The sequence below is a fragment of the Marmota marmota genome, unplaced genomic scaffold (genome assembly GCF_001458135.2).
Source record: "Marmota marmota marmota unplaced genomic scaffold, marMar, whole genome shotgun sequence".
NCBI classification, from domain to species: domain Eukaryota; kingdom Metazoa; phylum Chordata; class Mammalia; order Rodentia; family Sciuridae; genus Marmota; species Marmota marmota.
This window is the reverse complement of record NW_025999931.1, coordinates 44,407-65,020: the sequence shown is the minus strand read 5'-3', so window position 1 is coordinate 65,020 and position 20,614 is coordinate 44,407. Positions and strand designations below refer to the sequence as shown.

Sequence of the window (20,614 nt, the reverse complement as noted above, 5' to 3'; positions counted from 1 at the left end):
AATTATGGTAGTGCTAGCGTATCTTTGCTGATGTGTCACCAGTGATGCGATTTTTCCTAGGAGCCATCAATTGACTTGGTGTCGTGACATTTCTGTATCCTCCTCCCTTCTACTAGTGATGGTCTAATTTTGGGGGCCAACAGAGGTGAGGCAAAGAACCTCACCCCCCCACCGGCACCAAGGCCAAATTTGGGGGCCAACAGAGGTGAGGCAAAGAACCTCAGCCCCCCACTGAGGCATAGGCCTATCCACAAGTATGTCTATATGCTGGACCGGTAGTCAGTGATGGGTATGATCCAATTGCAGTGGTATCAACCTAAGACAGGAGGCTGATGCCTAAAAGTCAGTTTTCCGATGACGGTAAGAACCATATGTTGAATTGGACAAACCTAACAGTCATGGTCCCTAGCCAGATTGCTTGTTACTTAAACAGAAGGGGGGAGATGCTAAGAGCCAAGTATATGATGCATGGCATTTTTGGTTGAAAGGTGACGCCAGCTAGCCATTGAGATGATATGATTATGTTAAGATTTGCATTCATATGGATATTGGACTCCTGCTGTTCACCTGGGCCTGCTACAGGACTCCTGGAGAGTTCCCATTGGTTGGGGAAGTACAGTAGGAGGGAGTTCCGGGGGAGGAGCTCTCTCTGGCGGTTCTGGGAGGAGGTCGCGTGGGTGGATCAAAAATCTTCCCAGGCGTGTACCGGACATTGGCGGCAGTTTCAAAAAATAAAGTTTGTTCCTGCTTGAGTGGCTTGTGATTTTGTGCCCAGCCAGACTGCGGCAAGAAACTAGACTACATAAAGATTGAAAACTTTATTCATATAGGGACACAATCTTTACAGTGTAAAGGCAACCCACTGAACGCAATAAAACATTTGAAAATCATGTATCTGATAAGGAGATAATATCCATGATGTAAAGAGTTCTTTTATCTCAACAATATGACAACAACAACCAAATATTAAAATGGGCAAAGGATTTGCATAGAGATTTCTCCAGAAAAGAGACACAAATGTCTGAGAAGCACACGGGAAGATGGTCAACATTAATAATCTGTGGAGAAATGAAAATAAAAGCCACAATAAGATATATCTTTACACTCATGGTGATGGCTACTTTCAAAGAAACAGAAAACACCAGTACTGCTAAGAATGTGTAGAAACTGGAACCCTAGTGTACTGTGTGTTAGAATGCAAAGTGGTACAAACTTTATAGAAAAATGTATGGTGGTTCCTCAAATTATCAAATGAATTTCTGTCAACATTCTCTATTCTCATGAAGTAATATTCATATCCCCTCACTCAATTTACCACCCCAGGTGAGTTGTAATTCCAATTCTCACCATACACCTCTAAACATTACAGAAAAGGACTTGAACAGATATTTTTACCCACAGAATCACACCAGGATTATTCATTATACTCAAAGGTCAATTGAGGAGGGATTTTTTTTTCATTTTTTCATTAGTGTACTGCAATTATACATAACAGTGGGGTTCATTTTAACATAACCTTACAAGCAGGGAAAATAATTTGTTCCAATTCAGTCCTCAATACTTGCCCTTCTTCTTCCATCTTCCCTGGCCCTGTTCCCTTTACTGTACCATTCTTCCTTCTACATATTTATATCTTTCTAAAGTAGTGCTTAAAACACTTCTTTAGGAATAATTAAGGGTGAAATACCCTGTGTTCTATTCAAATATGTACTATAATAGTTTGGTCAAATTCATTCCAATACTCCTGCTTTTTCTTTCTCAAGGAGAAATGTTGTAAATGTGGCATGCATATACAATAGGATATTATGTGTTCTGAATAAAGAAGGAAGTTCTGTCCAATACTAGAACATGAACAGACCTTTTGAACATTATTCTAAGTAAAGGAATACATTTTTTATGACTACTTATATGAGGTACACAGAGTAGTCAAAATAATAGAAAAAAAGAGAATAGTGGTTTCTAAGCCCTTAGGAGGCAAGAAAATTGAGACTCAAAGAATAAGTCTCAAGAAATGAGCGAGTTTCAAATTTGCAAAATGAAAAAGTTCTGTGGCTGCATGATGGTGTCAGAAGTGTGGCAATACAAATATACTGAAAACCACTGTCCTGCATTCCTAAATGGTTAAGATGGTAAAACTTTGTTAAGATGGTAAAACTTTATTTGTATTTGATCACTTATAGATAAGTTAATCACATTTTGTTTATTTCCAAATAAATAAAAACTGAAAAGAACTTCCTTCTTTATTCAGAACACATAATACCCTATCATATGTGTATGCCACATTTAAAACATTTCTACTTGAGACAGGAAAAGCAGGAATAGTAGAATGAATTTGACCAAACCATCCTAGTACATATGTGAATTCTCCACTGGGAGATCATTTGAATAAGAAATGTTGAAGGACCATGTTGGCTGAAAGGAAGGATCACTAATTCCCATGCCAAAAAATAAAGAACAATAATGAGCATAGCTCTCAGGAAAAAAATTAAAAGCCAACATCATTGGATTTTCAGCTTGCAATTCCTCTTCCAATGTGACTGAAGACACAATTATATGATAATTGTAGAGTTAGTAGTATTTCTAGAGCATGCACACTGTGAGCTCAGGTATGTGAACCCATGGGCCACTACCACAGCCAGGTTGGGAGGGTCCTGTGGGGAACACACTTAGGGTCTTGGCCTTTGTCTTGGCAGTGAAAAAAATCCAAGGGAGGAAGCAACAGGTGGAAAAACATAAGTATCTGTCTCAGGAATTGTTCCTGAATCTGTGAATCTTCCAGCAGTTTCCTTTCTGAGTGAATCTCTATGAACCATTCAGGAGAAAAATGGCCATCTTGGAGAAACTCTGTCCCCCTGAGGAGTCATCACTGATCTACGTACATCCACCAGCACAGAATCCTAGAGGCTAGCAACACTCAAGCACAAGAGGCACAACCACCTACCAGCACAACTAATGTACTCAGACCCACTGGATAAGAACCAGAAACTAGAATCTCACTTCTGCCACAATCACTGGCCTCCACTGTGCACAGGCAGAGTGTGAGCAACACATCAGATCAACAGAAACAAGGGCATATGGGAAGGGCTTGCCATCACTAATGTGCTCCTGGGACCACATTCAACACCCAACACACACACACACACACACACACACACACACACACCACCCAGCCACATAGACGTGTGCACATTTCCCTTTCTCATGTATGTACAAACGTGACAACCCCTTCTGTTAAATATACCATAAAAAAAGCTCACATTTGAAAACAGATGTACAACCATCAGATCACTGCCATCCACCAAACACACAGATGCACAAATTGACACCATTCTTGCATTCCCTGAATACATACAAAACATCTTCCCTTCAAAACCACATATTCAACCCCTACTCCAAAATGCACATGCCAATACATGCATCAGTGAACTATACTTTCCAAATTACATGCTTATACATTCATACATAAAATACACTCCCTGAAAGCAAGTGCACATTATACCACCAAACATTGAAAATACACACACACACATACACACACACAAACATATATGCATACAACCTACTTTTTTCCAGAATGCATAAAAACAGAATCCTAAACTCTCTAGAAAATCACGCAGATCTGATACTCTCAAAAGAAATAATACTTCATAAACATTAGTAATATTACCTCATCCTCAACATACAAAAACTCTTAGAACTTCCTAAAGATTTAGCAACCAGATACACCATGGTTATAAAATGTAACATGCATGACAATGAAGGATATGGGCACAACCCAAAACATACACACATAAACATGACTCTATTCTCAGAAATATTTGATATGCAAAAAAACTCCCAAATACACATAAAGACTCCCAATCCCCTCTAAATGTACATAATAATGACATCAACTACAATTCATTTGTCATTATTTTCCAGATACATAATCCACTCGTAGCCCCAGTACAAAATATACCTACCACTGCATTCTCTATGCTCATACCCTAACTAAGCCCAAAAGTATACATACACATTCTCAAAAACTCTCCCTTCAAGCACTTCTCTTAATAAATACCCATAAACCTCACCATACCATGAACAATGCATATACACTGTCACTAACCAAACACCTAACATGTATTCCCATATACATATACCACTTGCATTCCCTCAGAAAGCACACACCATCCATTTACAGCTTGAAAAAGAATATACAGTCAACACATTACCTGAATACATTCAGAGCCCTAGATTACATGTGATTGAGAACACAGGTGTCTGTCTGAATATACACATTCCATAGAACAGACACAGACTGAGAAGCACATGGTGCCAGTCTGTCATTATAAACAGGTATATACAGGACTCCTCATACCTCCTGATGTACACAGTCACAAGCACACAACCCCATGAAAATCTGAAAATTCTCAATTATATAAACTTCCTGTCAGATGCCTGATCATACACCCAGAGTTCCTCATACCCAAATATAAAACACATACACCACAAAAACCAATTAAGAGTACACAATCTGTACCCTATCATATAAAACCTCATAATTCTGGTTACCTTCAGAGAAACAGTTAAATAGATACACATATCCCCATATCACAGAAAAATATTGACCAGCCAATATAATGCAAAATGCAATTACACAAATGTTCTATCAATAACTGAATACATTCAGAACATATTCAAATACGTCTTAACATATGACATCAGTCTCCATTCCCAAATGTATCTTATATGACCACATGTATGTCACAAACATGCACATACATTCAATGTCTCAGAATTTGAACATAAGTACAGGAAAAACTCTCAGTCCTAAATTCTTACCTTGAAACCATGTTTATACATATAAACTCTAAGATCTGGAAATACACAGAACCGAGCTCTCGCCAGCCTGCGGCAGACTGAGCCACCACCACCCCACTGTTGCTGTCGCATCTTCCAGCGGGCCCCAGCTAAGTGAGAAGCAGCTCATAGCATCTGCCCTAAGAGGCCCGGCAGTCTGATCAACTCGCCTGCCTTGGCCTCCTCCAGGCTCTGCTCCTCAGACACGCGCTAAGCTGCCTTGGTGCTTGTGGTGGGGGCACCCCACATGTATCAGAGCTGCTCTGCTTCGCCCTGCTGCAGAAGGACGCCCCCACCTGCACCGCCTGCCAGTGCTCAGGATGCACCGCCACTCGTCCCGCCCCGCCCCCGCGATCGACCGGGACTTCATCCCCAGGCTCCTGGCGGCGGTCTCAGAGAATTCAGGCACCATGAGGTTGTGTTCCCGGACAGCCTGTCCCATGGGAAAGGGCACAAGAAGACTTTATAGTTCTCTCCCCAAAACTCTGAAGAGCAGCGCTGCCTCTCCGCACCCAGAGTATTTGGTGTCACCTGATCCAGAACATCTGGAGCTCATTGATCCTAAAGAGCTTCTGGAGGAGTAGAGGGCTGTCCTGCATACTCAACCTCCCCAGTTCCAAAGGGACTTTGTGGATCTGAGGACAGATTGCCCCAGTACCCACCCACCCATTAGGGCCATGCACTGGAACACCTTCGCCCAAGCTCTTGGAGAGGGCAAGGACAACTTTGTACAATGCCCTGTTGAAGCTCTCAAGTGGGAAGAGAGGAAGTGTCTCATTCTGGAGGAAATCCTCGCCCACTAGCAGGGCATACTGTGCCTGCAAGAGGTGGACCACTATTTTGACACCTTCCATCTTCTCCTCAGTAGACTGGACTATCAAGGCACCTTCTTCCCAAAGCCCCGGTCACCTTGTCTAGATATTGAACACAACAATGGACCAGATGGTTGTGCCTTATTGTTTTCTCCAGAACCGATTCAAGCTGGTCAACAGTGCCAGTATCAGGCTAATGTCCATAATGCTGAAAACCAACCAGGTGGCCATTGCTCAGACCCTGTTGTGCAAAGAATCAATACTACAGTTCTGCATCACGGTCACCCACTTGAAAGTTTGCACTGCCTGGGAGCAGTTTCGGTTGGCCCAGGGATGTGACCTTCTCCAGAACCTGCAGAACATCACCCAAGTGGCCAAGATCCCCCTGATCATTGCAGGGACTTCAAGGCAGAGCCCACTGAAGAGGTCTATAAGCTTTTCGCTTCCTCTGGCCTCAACCTGAATAGAGCCTACAAGCTGCTGAGCAACAACAGGCAATTGGAGCCCTTGTACATGACCAGGAAGATCCAGACCTCGGGGACATGCAGACACACCCTGGATTATATCAGGTACTCCAGACAGGCCACTGAGCAGTGGCTTGGTGCTTGACCTGCTTACACAGAAGCAGATGGGGTTTCCCTCCTTCAACTACCCCTCTGACCACCTCTCTCTAGTGTGTGACTTCAGCTTTAATGAGGAACCCAACAGACTTCTATAAAAGCTGATCTGGCCATTTTAATCACAGGAAACTTAAAACAGGGATATTCAGGAAACTGAAAAAGGATAGGAAATTGCCTGAGGAGGGTCCACAGTTTCTGCATCCTTTCCTGCCTTTCTAGCATGCCCTTGGGAAAGATCCTGTTAGTTCAGGAACTTTTCAATGCAAATTGTAGCAGAAAAGCTGTTTGTTTGCACTCCAGTTTCCGGCTTTTTGTATTCTCTCTCCCTGAGCATTCCCTTTTGCTCTGTCATTTAAAAGCATTCAGCTGGGCTCCCTTTGCAGCTCTTTCAGTTTGTAGATGCTTTGAAAACTTTCTGGCTTGCTTCCCTATTCCATCGCTAACATTCAGTATGTAGGAAAATTTCACTAGACTGTATTTCAAGTTATTTATTTGTGAGTTTTTCAAATGTCAACAGGATATGCATGGCAATAATTATTATTATTTTTATATCTTCAGGTAAAACTAAATTATGGCATCATGAACCTTTTAGAACTGTGCAAGACACAAGTTATAAAGTTACTTAGAGTAATTTTCTTCAAGCTTTAAAATGTTTCCTTCTGGTGGCCTACAATGTGTACAGAGCAGCTGTACAGCCTGGAGGGGATGTTATTTAAGTCTGAGTATAGGAACTGAAGCTCTTTTCACCAATACTGTTCTCTCTGCCTCCATGTTTCCCATTGTGTTTCTTGAAGACATTCCAGTTAGTTTGCCATTATTTAATCACTGCTATGTATTGTCCTTTTTCCATTGGGATAATAGTGATATACATTTGAAAGTTAGTATCATTGTAAGGGTAAAAGAAATTGAAGTTAAAGCGTAAAAGTTAAAGGGTAAAAGACCGGGTGTTGTAAAGTTTCTAAGCTGCAAGGTCTGAGTAAAGGAGGTATTGTTAGATTTCTATGTTACCTGCAAAACCTGAAATCCCTGTAGCTGTTAGGACAATACTGGAATTGCCCAGTAAACATTTCCCCTGACTATTTGGTTATTTAATAACTGAAAGGCTCTGTGTAACTGGTCACGTAGTCCTCTAGGCCCTAAAACCAATCAGTTTAAATGTGTACCCCGTTTAGAAATGACCTATCACTCCAGCCTGACCTGTTCCCGCCAATGAATGAACTAATCATGTTTAGGAGTTGCTGTTCAATTTTCCCGCGCCTCATGATGATTTGTTCTGATGTATACAAAGCCCTCCGCCCTCCCCAAAAAGTGTATTTAAGCAGTGCTCAGCCCCTGCTCAGGGCTCTGGGCTGTTTTCCCTTCTTGAGTGGGCACGGAGCCCCAGCATGCTGGTTCAATAAATCCCCTTCTGCTAATTGCATGAGTGGTCACTTGGTGGTCTCTTTCTCTGACGCTTCGCCTGACCCTTACATCATCATCATTTGTGTTGGAATGTGCTTTTCACCATGATGATTTGGGAATTATTATGTCACTGTGGCTAAGAAAGTCAAGGGGACATTCTTTTCAGAGATTTGAAGGCTGTTTTGTTTTGTTTTGTATTTTTGTTGTTGTTGTTTGTTTGTTTTTGGTACTGGGGATTGAGTGCAAATGTACTTTACCACTGACCTACATCCCCAACCCTTTTTCTTTTTTGTTTTGAGACAGGGTCTTGCTGAGTTGCCCAGGCTGGCCTCAACATTTGTGATCCTGTTGTCTCAGCTTCCTGAGCAACTGAGATTACAGGCATCACCTCCCTCAGCCAGAGATGGGAAACTTTAAAGAAAGCCTGTAATTGGGCTGTCAGAGAAGTTTCCTAGGAAAGCCAGATGACTGTCATTTAAAATATCTACAAAGAATAATGTAAGCAGTTAAAAGATAACCCACAATTATAAACCATCAGAAATAAAAGTGATAAAGATAAGAGGTGAAGCCTCTACCAAACAACATAACCCATCAGGAGTAAACTGGTACATATTTTATTGTATGAGTTGTAAATATTTAAGATTAATAAATAGCCTTTTAAAGCTTAAAAAAAGAAATACACAGATCCATAAAAAAGATGACACACAGTCCTAGATCTTCTGAAAGGCATGGACACATGTTCACAACAGTCCATAGTACCAAAAATAAAAATCATGGAACCAGCACCAGTAGCTCAAACACATGCACTACTACAAAGGTACTCACACAACACAGGCCAAAGAAATCACTCAGACACAATCCTTGCATACATGACAATCAAACATGCACTCAAAAGATGATTCATGGTATTTTGGTTCATGTTCTTTTCCTGACTCTTCACATGAAATACAAAGGATCACCAAGTCCTGGTACTAAGGCACAAGATCACACAAGCAGTACACCACATACATAGTCTAATATTTGACACCTACAGCCAGCAATTTGTTTTAGTCTATTAGTTTTGTGGCTCTGCAGATAGAAGTGGAAGGGTACAAATGCATATTTCAGGCACACACATTAATGTTGAAAATTTAATAAGAGAATATAAAAGTGAAAAGCAGAGGCTATACTCCCTCTTATAAAACTGAGAAGTACTTGCCAGTCACTCAATAAATATTTAATACAGAGAAAAAACTTAAAATAGGAAGATACCTCTTTCAGATACCCCTTCTGGAGACACTGAGGTAATTCAAGGGGAGGATCACACCAAATAAACCCATTTGAGTATCCATCTCAGCCTATACAGATGTCTCCTAGCTGGGAAGACACATTGTTGTGCAATGTATATTCCCATGCTGGGCTTGAGCTTGTCCACCTTGGCTCCCTGCAGTCACATCTGCCCCAAATTGTGAATGGTTTACAGTCCATGCACACTTGGCCCTCTTGCATTTGGACCTGTAGTAAGGCAGTATGTCTGGTGGAGGGTGGATAGAAGAGGAAAACTGTTCACTTTATAGTGGCTGGGAAGCAAAGAGAGAAGGAACATGTGTCTGAGTACATTTTCAGGGGCACATCCCCAATGACCTCATTTCCACCAACTGGGTCCCACCTCCTAAAATGTGCCACTACCTCCCAATGGGTTATCAGGTGGGAAAGAAATGTTTAATATATGAACCTATGAGAGACATTAAAGATCCTCATCAGGTTCTATCCCTTGTCCCAATAAACTCAATCCATCTCACAGCATTCAGTACATCTCCAAAAGTCCAAATGGTCTCAATAGTTCCTGTATTGCTCAAAAGTCCTTATCCAAAGTCTCCTCTGAGACTCAAGGAAACTCAGTGAAGTGGTACTGTGAGGTAAAAGATTTATACTCCACACATTTTCTTTTAATTAATGAGCATAATTTTATTTTCCTCCCATACCCTAATCCTTATTTTATTTACTAGTTTTAGAGTTAGTTAAAATCACTAAACTTTGCACAGGGCAACAACCTAGGTTATAGGAAAACTACAAATTAAAAGGCATTAGCAAAGTTCTAGAGTATAGAGATTGACTGAGATGAAAACCAGAAGCCCATACCTTCAAAATTCAAGCTTCTCAACAATCATGTCTTCTTAGATTCCACAGGTCCCAGATGACTCAGTGACCACTAGACCCAGATAAGACCCTCACAACCCACATTCCAGAAAAGGAAATTTATCCAGATTAGTGAACTACCCTGTTGCCCACCTGCCCAAGATTGAGGAAAGAATCCCATATAACATGCTATATAAACATTCCCTTGGCAGCACTAAGCAAGATAAAACAAGGAGCTAGCCATTCATTTTCTTACCTGTGGGCATGTTGCAAAATAATGTCTTTTCTTTTCCCAACACACTGATGCTTCAAGTCATTGGCTCTTTCAAAGGAAAGAAAAGCAGCAGAATCAAAACTTTCATATTTATATTAGCTATAATCCTCTGTAAAATGATAAAGAACTTAAAATACTTGAAAGATACAATGATGAAGGAGAAACACAACCATCCCAAAAAGGAAGAATGAAAACTTGCAAGTTGGAATCTGAACAAAGCATACTAGGATAAACATTAAGTTTTGTGTTCCATGTATGGAACTGGGGCACATGATTGTGCAATATATGTACCAGAGGACTTGGACATCCTCAGCCCTCCACACTTTGTCTATTGCAGGGCCACTCTATGGAGCAAGGTGAGCTCACTGCCTGTGACTTCCCATGGCAAATGTTTTATGTTGCTGACTTTGCTAACTACCTTGAGTTTCCAATACAACACTGGCTTCACTCTCATAGTTTGACAAATCACCCTTTTGGGGGCCTGCTGGATGGGACTCTGACTGTTACACATACTTCACTGCTACACCAAGCTTTCCTCTCAAATATCAGTACAAGCCTCCAGACCCCACAACACTTGCATTCAGCATGCCTGATAACCAGAATCACATGGACAAAGCAATAGTGTGCTATCAATAGAATCAGTAGCCAGGACATTCCATACCATGGACTCTTCATGCCTGAATGGTGTTAGTTAAACAGGAAATGGATCTTCTTAAGTTTCCCTGGGAAAGCAGGGTACCCTGACATTCTCCTCTCAAACAAGTCTTATCCCTAAGGTACATTTCTAGTGTATTAGTGCAAAGACTTAGCTTCCTTTTAATGGAGCTAATCTCTTTACTAATCACACCTTCCTTGGCTCCAACTTTACTAGCCCCCTTTTCTGGAAAGTCTCCAAGTATTTCAAATCTTTCCACCCAGTCTTTTGCTCCTGAGTCAAATATAAATCTGGCTGAAAAGGTAGAAATAGCCAGGCCACATCCTAAATGATATGCTGCCTTGAAATTTCCTTGATCAGATTAATTAGTCTGTGTTTTATTTACCATTTTCCCTATGTTGACATAGATCTGAAAATAACAGAGTAGAAAAGCTGTATTTGGTTCATTTTCTGAGAGATCTCAGTGTCCACTGACACAAACTCCAAAGCTCTGGGCCCAAAGTGAGGCAGAACATTAGAGTGGAACAACAATGTAGTGCAGAAAAGCATCTCAGAACACAGTATCCAGGAAGAATAGAGAAATAAAGAGGGTATGGAAGTGGAGGGGGAAGGTTTCTTCTTGCCTAGCACTGCTGAGTGAAAAGTTATACAGCATATTATGTGGGATTATTCCCTCAGTCTTGGGCACATGGGCACCAGGGTAGTTCACTAGTCTGGACAAATGTCCTTTTATGGAATGTGAATTTTGAGGGTCTAATCTGAGTCCACTGGTCACTGAATCATCTGGGAATGTAAATCTAAGATAACATGATTGTTTAGAAGCTTGCATTTTGAAGGTATGGGCTTCTGATTTCCATCCAAGTCACTTTATACTCTACACCTTTGCTAATACCGTTTAATTTGGATTTTTTTGTAACCTAGGAAGGGATGGTACCCAGTGCAAAGGATCATCAGGTACAAAATATGACTGACTTCTTCCAAGCACACATGCATGCCTACACTTATAATCCAGTGAATCCATATCAATGGTTGAATGCACTTATTAGGTTAAAGCTGTCAAAACCCAATCATTTGACCTCTAAAGGTTTTTGCACTGTCTTATACATGAGAATTTGGGAGGCATCTCGTATCTAAAGCATAACTATCTGTCACCTTTAAATAAGTATTCCATAAATTATCTGGGTATGTAGAATTCAGGCAAAATGTAGACCAATACAGGCCAGAAGTAATATGAGTGGACTCTAATCCAATTCCCACTAAGGTCCTTATTTCAATCTCAAACTCTCATGGACACAGCCTCTACTGTCTGCATTAATGCCTCCCCACATTCTGGTCTGACCTCACATCAGCATCCAGAAAGCTCTCTTTTAGCATTCTTGGTTTTCTCTATCCTGCTTCTCCAAGCTCTTCCAAACCACTCCTGCAAAAGCCTTCTGAACCACATGATCAGGTACAGTCACATAATGTCCACACTCTTGGCACCAATTTTCTGGGATAGTCTGATATCTGTAACAGTACAAATATCTCTGAGGTCAATATTTTGAAATAAGGAAAAATTAATTTGGAATCATTGTTTAGAGGTTACAGTTCATAATTGTTTGGCCCTGTTGCCTTTGGGCCTGTGGCTAGGTAGAATATTTTGGTGGAGGAATAGTGCTCACCTCAAGGTGGTCAGGAAGCAAAAGAGAATGAGAAGGAGAGGGAGGGGGAAAGAAAGGCAAATGTCCTAATATCCTGTTTCCATTGATATGATTAACTTCCATCACATCCCACCTCCTAAAAGATTCTACTGTCTCTCAATAGCACCATCCACTGGAGATCAAGCTCTGACCTCATGATCCTTTCCTGTATGGCAAAGACAAAACCCCCAAGATGGAACTCAGCTCCCCTTAATTACTTCTTCTACCACTCACAAAAAAGGCAAATCTTCTCAGTTTCTTTCCCTGTGTCACAGCCCAATGGAAACTCAGCCAAGGAGGCAGGCACAAAAAGTCAAAGTTGGGTTCCAGGAAGGAAGAAGGCATATGTGTGTCTCCTGCTGGCCACCTGGATCATACAACTTGATGATACATCAGCTACTCAATGCAAATGGAAGAAATGAAGAAGGCTGCAACACCCTATCAGACAAGCACAAAGAAGGAGATACTTCCCACAAAAAGACAATCTTGATCCTTGAGGAAAGGATGAAGAACATTTCAAAACTTGACCCAATAGAATATGTCTACCAAACAGAAATCAAAATCTCAGTGAGCATTGGGGACTTTTGGATGTTCTGACCAGCTCTGAAGCTTTAGGATTCCACAGGGAAGGAGTGCCTGACATGTATCAGCAAACACCACCCAGGGTACAGGTGGTACTAGGGTAGAGGTTCTGTATGCTGTTGGCAGCCTCATACCCTGGAGGCTGGAGTCTACATCCACTACCTTAGTCTCAGAGAAGCCAACTGCATCTTTGGCTGCCCAGCTAATTATCGGGGCATTGGCATGAGAGAGGTCTTCTTCCATCTCACCTCCTGTCCAGAAAACCCCACAGTTTTATGCCTGCTGCCCATAACAAACAAGAAATCTAATAAGAAGTTTCTGTTTTGTCCACCAAGTCCAGCCATCTTTCAACTGAGATGCCTTGACTACATAAATTCTGAGAAGGAATTTACCTGCCTAAGAAACAAACATTGCTGAATCCATTCACATGAGGAAGAGCAAGGAATCAACAAACATGAGTGTTCTTTGTCCCTGAAGAATGAACTAACCCAGTTAGGAGTAATATATGGATCAGAATGACAGGACAATGCATATACACAAAGATTCCTGATGCCCCACTTACAATACATGTAGAATTGCCAATATTTGAACTCACAGTTGCTTGAGTATGTGTTTAATTAACATAGATGAATGGTCATACATCCTGAAAACACACACACACACACACACACACACACACACACACCAGAGGTGTGCTAGTAAATGCTTAATAAGAAGTTATCCACGGGGATGTAAGAAAGTCTTGTCACTTAGTTTACAAGTTATATCTATCCAACCCAAACTAATTTCAATCAAGTAGAACTAAATACAAACTTCAAAAGCCATGAGCCCCTTCAGTTACCACAACTAGTTCCAGCCAGCTCTGGCATACAAAGGAATTTGTGCAAGCAATTCATTTCTCCCTGAAATATGAACTTCAACTTCAACCCCAAATGCACACAAAAAAACTATATAACTATCTCTAGCAATCAATACACCTTATAGCTTCTGGACATATGTATACCTGCTATCTGCACCCTAAACAGATAAAATGTCTGTTACTATGTGAACTTTTACAGGAAACCACCCTATTCATTCTAAATGTTCAAATGTGTCATTCCTACAATTACACATATAAATACAACATGAGCTGGAGACATGCCGTTAAACCATCACACTGCCACTATACACACAATTAATTAATACCCTACATGGCACAGACTCTAGAAAACCAACAAATACACAAACACTTGTCTCATGCACTACCAAATAGACATACATATAATCCCACATTTCTATAATACATTTCTCCACAACACCTAAATGCACAATGTACACAGCCTATTTTCAAGCACATAATAAACCTCCACGTCTGCAAGAACACACACCTCAAGAGACCCAAAAATTCAAAGAAACACTCAGCCACCCAAAATCTATACACCTCAAACACATGGGACTAAACACAAACACCAGGACCATTCATTCAGGAAACATCACACAAATCTTCAAGGATTACATTTCACCATACACACAAACACAACTGAGCATCTTTATATGCAGACTCTAAATACACACATCCACACATATATGAACAGAGACCTAAACACTAAGGTGCATAGACACAAAACACAAAAACATTAATCTGGCATGCATCAGGTAGACGTCAATACCAACAAACACACAAAATCAAACATTCACTAATCTTTATTCACTGATCAAATAATACTCATCTCCCACACAAAAATGGGGAGACAGACACACAAATATTTCCAAAACATCTCATATAGATTCCTTAAAACACTTATATAGTATTCTACATCTCCAGAAAGCAACCTGTGTTAGACAAACATGTCTATATATGCCTACAAACATCACAGCATTCATCAAAGAAATACACTTTGAATACTCCTACAAACCTCATTCTTAATGAAGAAAGTTACAGAATACAACCAACCACTGATGAGTCCAAAAAACCAATTTGTATGCCCAATGCACAGGAAAATCTCCATCATATCATAAAGAAATACACATAAAACCACTTACAAATCCCATATTATCACTGGCTAGAAGAATGAACTTCCTCTCAACCTGAATACTAAGAAATAGCTATCAATCATCTCTAATACATATAAACACAATTTCCACACTCCCCTGTGTAAATGTGCAATGTTGCCTCTCCATAACATAAATAAATCCCTATTTCCCAGATGTATAAATATAAGTTTCTACTCAATACACACATAGCCCCAGAAATTGCATCAAAACTTCCATATCCCTTAAATACACATATGCCTAAATATTTTTCCTTTTCACAACCATTGCTCATTCATGCAACAAACACTGACACACACAAATGAGTACCTATAGGGTGTGCTAGTTAATACAATCTGTATATACATGTACCTATCTACAAGCATCACATTCTTACACAATTACCCAGCACATACAAATATGGAAATATTCCCAAACATACATGATATCTAATGCTGCCATCATATATAAAATCAAAAACTGCCAATAAAAAGAAATAACTCCACATCCAAAATGCAGAGTCCTACTAACACCACACCACAATCAATATATATTTCCATCCTACTATTCCAAAAAGTACTCACAGACTGGCCATCAGACACTCAAATACATAAACATAAATATGAATACCAAAAATAAAAACAAACCCACATAACTAAATAGCATGTCCTGAATATAAAAATATTCCTATATTTCCATATTATGTCAATCACTTTGCAAACCCAGAGAAATACACCCAAATGCAATCCTTTACATTGCCCATATGCACAAACATATATTTATTTCCAAAATTACCACCGTGCATGCACACATCCCAGTATTCATGGACAAAAAAAGGTTAAATATTATGAAACTCAAATTATAAACACCTAACCTCAACTCCCTGAGTTTATGCCCATCACTTCTCACACCCTCCAAATCCACTCATCCCTACACAGTCTCACAGAAAAACTCACAATGTTCCTTTCATCTTAAATTACACCCATACACCACCACCCAGACTTCTGAATATGTAGCAGATTCTCATGAGTCAGTTGAAACAAAACAACCCCAACACTCTGAATGCATATCAATACATTAGGGACACTACCACCCGACAAAAGGAAGAATGAAAACCACTCATGCTCTCTGAATTTCTACCATCACTAAAATGACAAGCTCAACATCTAATTTTCTCATATAAATTACCCCGCATAATTTTTATGTCCCTATTATCCAAACGAAAATTACCTTGTGTCTACAAATACACACCTGGACTCCCAAGTAACCCATCAACACAGACAAGAGAGTGCAAAATCAATTTAACATGTACAATAGATGAATACCATAAAATTTAATAATAAATTAAGAATCTCTTCATTGCAAAACGACTTGTGGTCAAATGTTTCTCCTGTAATCATGTTGCTTTGTCCAGACTCTTCCACCAACAGTCAATCTATGAGGGCATGTCAATCGTGATGTGACCACATCAGCCTCAGCAAAAGCGACTCAGTATTCCGTTTTACAAAGTCACTAACATCATGAAAAATGAGCGTCCTTCTGCCTAACAACCCGGATACCGGCTGACAGTGTCTCTAACATTCACAACTTTGGACGGGGAACAAGAAAATGACAGTCACAACTTCGTCTTACACTGACAGGAGCGCTGACCTGCTGACCGACCGGTCAGCCCACCTGGTCTGGAAGTGAGGGGCACGTTGGCCAGGGCGTCCCAGTCAGCCCACTGGGAACCCGCTGTCAGTGCTCCTGCCTATGCCTTCCCACACTGGAGCTGCAAGGGACGCTAGAGCCAGCTGTAGAATGGCAGCCCGCGAGCGCCAGAGCGCCTCTAGCTAAGAGCATGCGCATGCGCGAGGGGTGCCAGAGGGAAGCCCAGCGCGCTTAAGAGGGTCGGGATGTCTGCGAGATGTCTCTGGCAAGGCGGCTTCTTGTCGCAGAGCCTCTGGGCTGGCTCTTCTTTCAGAGAGTGCATCAGAATCACCGCTAGTGATTTTCACTATTACTAACCGGCCATGCCTATATTAGAGACCACTGCTGCAGCACTTGGAAGCGGTCTACTCTGAAGCATAGAGTCCTCATTTGGGCCCAGTGTTTTTACCACTTTTACACTATATACGTTTAATTCGTGTTCACTAGTCCAAACATCAGTGTATGCTTTCTTCCTAGTCCATCTGTAGGTTCCATTAAAGAACAGGTCTGGAAAAGAATTATAGGTCTGGGTAACACTCTGAAACCCCCATTCCTTTATTTTGCCTACTTCTACATTTACTGAACTCGGCATATTATAGCATACGGAGAGCTCTCCCAATATATATGGATGCTTAATTCTTTTCTTTGAATATTTTTTTTATATGCTTAATGAAGACTTGACAATATTAACCAATTTCAGTAGACAGAAATTTAATCCTCCACATCCTTTTAGCTGGAACTTTTTCAAATTTTTACCACGGAGTCACTTGATCTGTGCCGCAGTCTGGCTGGGCACAAAATCATGAGCCACCACACACCTTGTAGATTCAAACAGCAACTCTTTATTCTTGAACTGTCACCAGCACTTTACACACACGTTCTGGGGGAATCCACGTTCTGGGCAAAATCCCAAATACTCTCTGAATCCCACAAGAACTCAAAGGGAACTCAAGGAGTGTGCCTGAGGCAGCAGGATACTCCCTATTCCCAGCAGGGTACACCTTAAACCTGGAACTGCCCTAAACCCAAGGAGCGGGATACTCCCTAATCCCAGCAGGATACACCCTAAACCTGGATCCGCCCTGGTCCTTGAGCAAGGTCACCTTACATGCAATGTGACTGCAAATGACCTGGGTTATGCCATGCGTCATACCTACTTGACAATGGCCCTCAGCAGATCTGGTAATACATTGAAAAATAATTCACTCCCTTGATGCTCTTTCTGGGAATTTGGGTAATTAATATCACTTCCCTCCAGAGGATAATGGGGAAGACATGTCAAATGTGGCACTGCCAAGTGTCTCCTGGTTCACAGACCTAAAATCTCTGCACAAGGCAGGCAGGGCCTTTGTCATACCTCCAAGTTTCCTGATTAGGTGTACATCCATGTTCAGAATATTTTTTTTCCCTTCAGCAACAGATGTTAGTTCAGGACTTTAAGACAGCAATGGTCAGATGGTAGGATGGAAGAATATTTCACTGCTGCCTTTCATGGCCACTATATTCCTTGACTTTGTCCTACAGAATTTACTGTACTGAGCCATATTTTTAGATATGGAGAGCTCTCCCAATATATATGAGTGAAAGAACAGATGTTTTCTTTGAGTGTGTTTGTTATAACCTTAATCAAGGCTTGACATTGTCCATCAATTTCATCAGACAGAACAATTTTACCCTTTCCCTGTTTGTAATATACAGCATACTTTCAGTTGGTACACTTTAAAAATGTGTACCATGGATAAACTTAGCCTTGTAACATTGAGAAAAAAAAATCCATTCACTTGATGCTCTTTCTGGAAATTCCTGCAATTAGTATCACTTCCCTCCAAAAAACAATGTGGCAGACCGGTTAGGTGTGATACTGCCAAGGGCCACCCTGGTTGAAGACAGAAAAGTTCTAAAGGAAGCAGACTAGGTCTTTGCCATTACTCCAAAGTTTCCTGATTGGGTGGAAAACTTCTGTTTTCTGAAGCTCATCACACAAATTCAGACATGTTTTTTTTGTGTGTTTTCTTTGCTCAGCAATCATTGTTAGCCTGGGGATTTACAATAATAATGTCAGATGGTAGGGCAGAAGGACATTTGACTGCTCCTTTCCATGCCAGTCTGCACAAATTGAATTTGAGCTAGTTGGATTATATGTCCATCTAGAGTCTAGCATTTTGAAGTAGTGGAAAACAGATTGCATAGGGTTAGGGCTGAAGTTCAGTGGAAAAGTACTGCCTAAGAGTATACAAGGGCCCTGAATTCATTTTGATCTAGCAAATAAAACTTGCTTTGAAAATCTCATCTCCATCATTCATTATAGTAAACCATTATTTTTTTTAAAAAAAATGTAGAATTAAGAGAAAAAGACAGTTTTACCACACTGTCCTTTATATGAGTATTAAAAAAAAAAAACAGAAGAAAGAAACACACTAGATCTAATATCAGTGACATGCATGAAAACTATGGAAAATAATGAGCATATTAACAAGTAAAATATGAGCCAAAGAAGCCTGTTTTCAGTGTCTGGCTATTCTGTTTTGCCCCATTCCTTTAAAAAGGCTGGTGTTGAATATCTCATGAACACCAAAGTGTATGTTTTGCAGATTTGACTAGATGAAAGAAACACTATATCCATAAAATAAAAGCCATACTGTACAGTTTATTAGCTGTTTATACCCATGATTTTGTGTCTGATGAGATCCATGGATAAATGATCATGACCAGGAGGGGAAGCAAACAAAGATAATTAATGAGGTGTTGAAACAGCATTGCATCTGTCAAACCACTGTCCTGTGAATCTGAGAAAGTATTTCAAAATGGCCCAGAGGCACACACCACTTGTGACCCCACTATATTCTGTGAAGGGAACTTTAAGTTCTCCCATACCTGCCAGAGCTCTTCATGGAATGTCTTCTCAGCCCCACCCAGGCCTGCTGCACTTGTCCCCACTCACCTCAGAATGTTTTGATCCCTCATTTAACTGGTGTTTACATTCAAACTTTGCATAGCTGTAGTAGGACCTGAAGGAACTGCTACAGCCAGTTCATGTTCTGGGTCCTCTATTGATGTTTTCCACTCTGGAAACTGCAAGACTCTTTGTCTAGTGTCCTGATCTTTTGAATGAGGTGAGTCCAGAGGGTCAGGAGCTTGTCATCATACTGCCAGTTGCCCCGTAATACCTGGGGAAGTTAAATGGAATACTTCCCCTGTGATCAATTTAGCAGAAGTAGAGGAAGGAAAGAGCCTTATACAATGCGCTTGACATGGGTCAGGAAGTCCAGGGAAAACTGAAACTGCTCATGAAGAAGAGGACTCCTAAGTTACAGGTCTAGAAATCTCAGGGAAAGTACACTGGGTGAGCAGAAAGAAGAGAGGCCAAAGGTTTGATTCCTTATAGAAAGAACACAGGGATTTAGGCAGTGGGAGAAGGTACCATAGTGTGGGGAGGGATTGATTGCTGGAGCGGAGAGCCTGAAAACTGTTTCCATTCTTCAGACATCTAGAAGCTGCCTGTGATATCATTCTGAGGGGACTGACAGGAGGGTCTCATATCATAAGTGGGCAGTGGAAAAAAAATTGTTTTAGTTAGAAAATTGCCCTGGTCGGTTTCTCAATAACCACATCTGCAGTGCACTATCCTCTCTGTGAGGAAAGCTGCAGGTGCTCTAACTACCACAGTCCAGAGCTCCTCACTGACCCACTGCCCTGGAAAACTTTTTCTTCAGTCCAGGAAGGAAGTATTCTCAATTCCTGAAGGGCAAGGAACTTAGGAAACCTCAACCAACATAGATTTAAGTGTCTGTGAGGTCTTCTGAATGTTTAGCGCTTTCTTGGAAAAAATCTTTTAGACCTTTTTGGTGTTGACAGCTTTTTGTGGTGTAGCCATGCCCCTTCATTTTATGTTGGCAGGAAGATTTTGCTCATTTTTCTTCCTTGGTATTCCATTG

The 20,614-nt window shown here is 40.8% G+C and overlaps 1 pseudogene; it reads left to right on the top strand.

Moving 5' to 3' along the window:
• The first annotated feature begins 2,618 nt into the window (after positions 1–2,618).
• LOC107160115 lies at positions 2,619–6,369 on the top strand (annotated as a pseudogene).
• Positions 6,370–20,614: the final 14,245 nt, after the last annotated feature.